Below are 6,392 nucleotides of genomic sequence, written 5' to 3'. Positions count from 1 at the left end.
CTCACCTCAGCCTCCCAAAGGCGCGGGATTACAGGCTGAGCCACCGAGCCCGGCTCGGGCGGTAGTTCTTAAGAGCTCAGAATCTCTCATGAGGTTGCAGACAAGCTGTTGACTGGGGCTGCAGTCATCTGAAGTCTTGACTGGGGCTCACATGCCTGTTTGCAGAAGGCCTGAGTTTCTTGTCATATAGATCTCTCCACAGGACTGTTTAAGTGTCCTTATAACAGGGCAGCTGGCTCCCCTGAGAAAGTGAGAGAAGAAAAAAAAAAACAAAGAAGCCACACAATGTCTTTTATGACCTAGTCTCATCACATGCTATCACTTCTGCTGAATCTGATAGTCACACAGGCCAACCCTGATGCAATGTAGGGGTACACTATATGCGGATGTGAATACTGGCTGGATTCGGTGACTCACGCCTATAATCCCAGCACTTTGGGAGACCGAAGTGAGAGGATTGCCTGAGCCTACGGGTTTGTGACTAGCCTGGGCAACTTGGTGAGACTTCATCTCTACAATAAACCAAGAAAAATTAGTTGGGCATGGTGGCGTATACCTGTGGTTCCAGTCACTTGGAAGGCAGAGGTGGAAGGATCGCCTGAGCCCAGCAGGTTGAGGCTGCAGTGGCCTTGAGCATGCCACTGCCCTCCAGCCTGGGCTACAGAATGACACTCCAACTCAAACAAACAAACAAAAGGATGTGAATACTAGACGGTAAGGATCCTTGGGGGCCATCTCCCAGCGACTGCAGTCTAGCTGGCATTCATGTTGTTCCCATATGTAAAAGGTACTCATTTTCTCTCAAGATTCCCAAGTGTTTTATCTCATTACAACATCACCTTAAACTTCAGAATCTCATCATATAAGTCAAGTTCAGGTTTAAATGAGATTTCCTAGATGTAGTTTAAGTACATCTTGATCTGAAGATCTGTGAGCTAGAGAGATGAGAGCTTTCTCCACACATACTCAGCGTAAAATGGTAAGCCAGGCATAAAAAATCTGCTGGCTGGGTGCAGTGGCTCAGCCTGTAAGCCCAGCAACTCTGGGAGGCTGAGGCAAGAGGATTGCCTGATCTCAGGGGTTTGAGACCAGTCTGAACAACGCAAGATCTCGTCTCTACAATTAATCAAAAAAATTAATCGCGCATGGTGGCACATGCCTGTGGTTCCAGCTACTTGGAAGGCTGAGGCAGAAGGATCGCCTAAGCCAAGTAGGTCGAGACTGCGGTGGCCAGGAACATGCCACTGCCCTCCAGCCTGGGTGACAGAGTGAGACTCTGACTCAAAAAAAAAAAAAAAAAAGAAAGAAAAAGAAATCTGCTATACAGACACCCCTATTCAAAAAGGGGAAATAGGGAAGTCACACCAGAGTAACTGGTCCGTAGCAATTCTGAAATTCAGTTAGGCATATGTTGGCATTTCCTTGATTAGGGCTCAATGCCTGAGAATAATAATTTTCTACCTTCTTGGCTTTTATTTCCACCCTGAGTCATTCTTCCTTTCTCATGAGAGAGAGCATATATTTGCATCTGAGTAGTTTTTTGAGCCTGTTTCCTGTTTGTAGAAATTGGGGGTGGGGGGTGGAGGTGGGGAAGGGTTATCCAAAGACCTCTTTTCTTTTTCTTTTTTTGTGTCAGAGTCTCACTCTGTCACCCAGGCTAGAGTGCGTTGGCATGATGATGGCTCACTACAGCCTTGACCTCCTGGGCTAAGATGAGTCTTTCGCCTCAGCCTCCCAAGTAGCTGGGACTAGGGGTGCATGTGCTACCACACCCAGCTAATTTGTTAATTTTTTATAGAGATGAGGTCTCCCTATGCTACCCAGGCTGGTCTCAAACTCCTGGGCTCAAACAATCCTCTCATCTCAGCCTCCCAAAATGCTGGGATTACAGGCATGGGCCACCATGCCCAGCCTCAGAGACCTCTTTTTTTCCCCCTTTTCTTTTCTTTCTTTCTTTTTTTTTTTGAGTCAGAGTCTTCCTCTGTTGTCACCTATGCTGGAGTGCAGTGGCATGCTCACGGCCACTGCAGCCTCAACCTGCTGGACTTAGGTGACCCTTCTACCTCAGCCTTTCAAGTAGCTGGAGCCACAGGTGCACACCACCACGCCCAGCTGATTTTTTGATATTTTGTATAGACGAGGTCTCTCCAAGTTGCCCAGGCTGGTCTCGAACCCCTGGGCTCAGGAAATTCTCTCACCTCAGCCTCCCAAAGTGCAGGTATTACAGGTGTACATCACCATACCCACTGAGACCGCTTTTTATTTTGTACTATCTATGCCCTTTTCAGTCCAAGCTGTTAGAGTTTCTGCCAGTCTAACTACCTTCTACCAGGTATCTCATTTTCCTTGTGGCCATGTATACTAATGAAAATGAACCCCATTTCTGTTCCAGAGGGTGAAACTTGCTTGATTTAATCCACACATGATGGTTTCATTTTCCTTGATTGATTAAGACATGGTCAAATGATGCCATCTGGCCAGAGACAGGGAGGGAAGATAGTTCAGGGGTTTTTGTGAAAGATTTTCTTTTTTCTTTTTTTTTTTTGAGTTGGAGTCTCTCTCTTGTCACCCAGGCTGGAGGGCAGTGGCACACTCACGGCCACCGCAGCCTCAACCTGCTGGGCTCAGGCGATCCTTCCGCCTCAGCCTCCCAAGTAGCTGGAACTACAGATGCACGCCACCACCCCTGGCTTGTTTCTGTGACTTATCGTAGAGATGAGGTCTCACCAAGTTGCCAGACTGATCTTGGACCCCCAGGCTCAGGCATTCCTCTCGCCTCGGCCTCCCAAAGTGCTGGGATTAAAGGCTGAGCCACCAAGCCCAGCCAGATTTTCTTTTCTGACAAGAAGATCTCCAGGGACAAAAGAGTCCCTCTTCTAAGAGACATGGGTACATCCGCGTTGAAGTTGTCATCTCGTGGCTCTGAGGCTGGTGGGGGAAAAGATGGAAGGGACCTTGGTTCTTCATTGCGTAATTGTGCAACTGAATTAATCAATGCTGGAAAAACAAATTCCCTTTGTTTGTAAACCAATTGCTAGTTGTAGTCATGAATATCGAGTGAAACCCAGTCAGCATGGCTGTGTGTGGGGTCTTTTTGGTGTGGGAGAGTCCATTGCTCAAGTGAAAGCTTGAGAAAGCAGATAAGGAGCTTCAAGCAAAGTTATGTGACGATGTGTTTGCCAAGAACAGTGGGTGTACTTTACAGATCATAACTGTGGACCTCCCATTTTCCTCTCCCCTCACTTCTGTCCACTGCCTCTGCCTCTTTTCTCTCTCCTGTCCCCTCCCCCTCACTTTTCCTCACCCTAGTTTTTCTTCCCCATCCTCCTCTTCCTTCTGTGAAGCTTCCTGATTCTCAGTCTTCTTTGAGCTCACTTGTTTGCCTGAGTCATCTTATTTAGTCCTCATAACATCCCCGTCTAGTAGGTACTGATAAAACCCTCATTTCTTAGCTGGGAGATTAGTTCAGGCAACTTGCTCATTGCCATACGACTGAAAAGGAGCCGCTGGGCATCCAGTTCAAGCCTGTAGAATTCCAGAGTCTGTGTTTTAACCCCTCACAGGAGTGAAAGGGTCAATTTTAAAGAAAGGGAGTTGCTGGCTCTCAGCCTTTAAATAGTTATGCTCATATATCTAACTGGTGGATATAGATAAACGGAAACTAGGATCAAAGCCTATAAAGCGTGTGGGAACCATTATCATAGCTTTAAAAGCATCAGATTTGTTTATTTATTTTTTAGTTGGAGTCTCACTCCATCGCCCAGGCTGGAGTGCAATGTCATGCTCAAGGCCCCCGCAGCTCAACCTAATGGTCTCCGGCGATCCTTCTGCCTCAGCCTTCCAAGTAGCTGGAGCTACAGGCACGCACCCACCATGCCCGGCTGATTTTTTTTTTTTTTTTAATCGTAGAGATGTGGTCTCGCCAAGTTGCCCAGGCTGGTCTCGAACCTGTGGGCTCAGGCAATCCTCTCACCTCAGCCTCCCAAAGTGCTAGGATTATAGACGTGAGCCATCGCACCCAGTCAGAATCAAATTGGAAGTGTTTATTTTCCTTTAAAACAAAGGAGATGAAAACACAAACATTTAAAACAACATCAAAATTCTAATTTCTCTTTGCCTATTAAAGGAGCTGGTTCTGTAGAGACCTGATTTCAGTCCCAGATCCTCTCACCCATCTCCACCTAAAATGAGCTGCTAAGAGGGTGACAACCACCTCTGATAATTATCTTTTTTTCTAGAACATTTTATACCCAGCCAGGTCCAAGAGACCTAAGGGAATGAGTCTTTGTTTATTAGCTTAGATGACTTTGCTGATAGTGTCCTGATGATTGCATTTGTTTAACAGGATTCATATTTTGTTTTGACATGTATCTTTTCTTTTTAGAAAAAGGAAATTGGTCCCCCCAAAATACTCCTGGAATCTTCTGTCTTTGGTGGTCTTATCAGTCTATAACTCACTGGGACTCTTTAGGAATTCAAATTTTTTGAATACAGTGCCTTAAAGAGGAAAATGTTTTCTTTGTGATCTGATTTGGGTGTTGTTTAGAGAAAGTGAAATTTAGTTTGAAGGTAGGCAATCCTCTTGTCCCAAGGCATTTACAGTTTTTGAATATTCACTTCTACGTATTTAAAAGTCTTAGAGGAAAACAGCTATACTTACTCTTTTTTATTATGTTAATCAACTTACATACTGCTTGGAATTGTTTATTTAAGGAATTTTGACTGTGGTATTGTTTGCCTAAGGAAGAAAACATGGTAATAATCTTGTCATGCAATATTTACAGTCTGCAAGCAGTATATATTTAGGGAATCTTGCTAAAATATTGCATGACAGGAAATTTCAATAAGCATGTTTAAATGAATTCTAAGAAACCAGACAGAAAGGAAATATGCCCCTCTGGTTCTGAAACATTTATCTCCCTGGGTGGAAAAGGGTAGGGGTAAGTCTTTGAATGATAGATAGTCCAGGAGAAAAATTCACATTAATCTGTGGTTTAATGTGTTTCCTAAATGTCTTAATTGCTTTTAAAGCCATGTAAATAAATAACACTCAAAGGATGTGAATTAATATCCTAATCTAAGGACTCCTGTTTCAAATTATATTTATAAGGTACTGCAAATAATTTTCAGCCTAGAATTAAGAAATCTGCAGCTGGGAAACCTGAATTTACCTGTTGTTAAGGTAGGAATCGCTTTGTTTAGTTTGTTTTGTTTTTCTAAGAGGCTTATTCTTGCCCTAAGTTTTCACATGTTATTTTACAAAGGAAGTAAGGATCAACTCTCCTGAGGAGGGGGCTGGCATTAGGAAAGCCCCGGGGATCTTGGATTGCTAAATCTTAGTGGGGATTGCGACACTTTAAAGCTAGGTGTTGACCCTGAAGATAAACTCAGCACACCCTTAGTTTTATTTATGAACGAAACATTTTATGTCTCATAGAAAGAGGGTGAAAAAATTGGTTTAAAAACTTTTTTTAAATTAGCATCAACTTTCTGAAATAAAAGTGAATGCATCTGATCAAAATGTTTTTCATTCTCCCTTCAAATATTTAAAACAGGAACCTATACGCTGATTACCATTCTGGAGGTGTTTTGTCTCACTCTGTCACCCAGACTGGAGTGCAGTGGCCGCTCCCGGCCACCGCAGCCTGGATCTGCCGGGCTCCAGTAATCCTGCCGCCTCAGCCTTCCAAGTAGCTGGAACTACAGGTGCGCGCTACCACGCCCGGCTAGTTTTTGACTTATTGTAGAGATGAGGTCTTGCCAAGTTGCCCAGGCGGGTCTCGAACCTGCAGGCTCAGGCAATCCACTCACCTCAGCCTCCCAAAGCATGGAGGTGTTTTAATATTGAGCTTTATTTGATTAATAAAACTCAGCTTATTCTCTCATTCCTGCACCTAGGAGAGACTCTGCCTTACTACTCCCAGACATATGAAGATTCTGTGGTATTTGGAACTTTGCCCGTGACTCGTGGTGAGAAATCAATTTTACATCATGATCCACTACATAAAGTTCACATAACTACATAAATACTTACATGAAACAAAAGTTTCCTAGAACAAGATTCACACTGTGTGTTAGTACTATAACGTTTTTCTAGTCTAGTTAAAAAAAAAATTGCCAGTTAAGAGCCACAAAATTGATTTCATGACTCACACTAATGAGTTGGGACCAACAATTTGATAAAACGCCGCCTAGAATTCAAGAAATAACAGAATTGAACAAGCATATGCTTGTTCGCTTTCAAGAATTCTGAAGAGCCGGGCTCAGTGGCTCAGCGGGTAATCCCGCGCTTTGGGAGGCTGAGGTGAGTGAATTGCCTGAGCCCATGGGTTCGAGACTTGCCTGGGCAACTTGGCGAGACCTCATCTCTACAATAAATTAAAAAATCAGCC

Source organism: Carlito syrichta, unplaced genomic scaffold, assembly GCF_000164805.1.
Source record: "Carlito syrichta isolate Samal-C Ts95f unplaced genomic scaffold, Tarsius_syrichta-2.0.1 Scaffold301537, whole genome shotgun sequence".
Lineage (NCBI taxonomy): Eukaryota > Metazoa > Chordata > Mammalia > Primates > Tarsiidae > Carlito > Carlito syrichta.
This window is presented reverse-complemented; position numbering follows the sequence as displayed.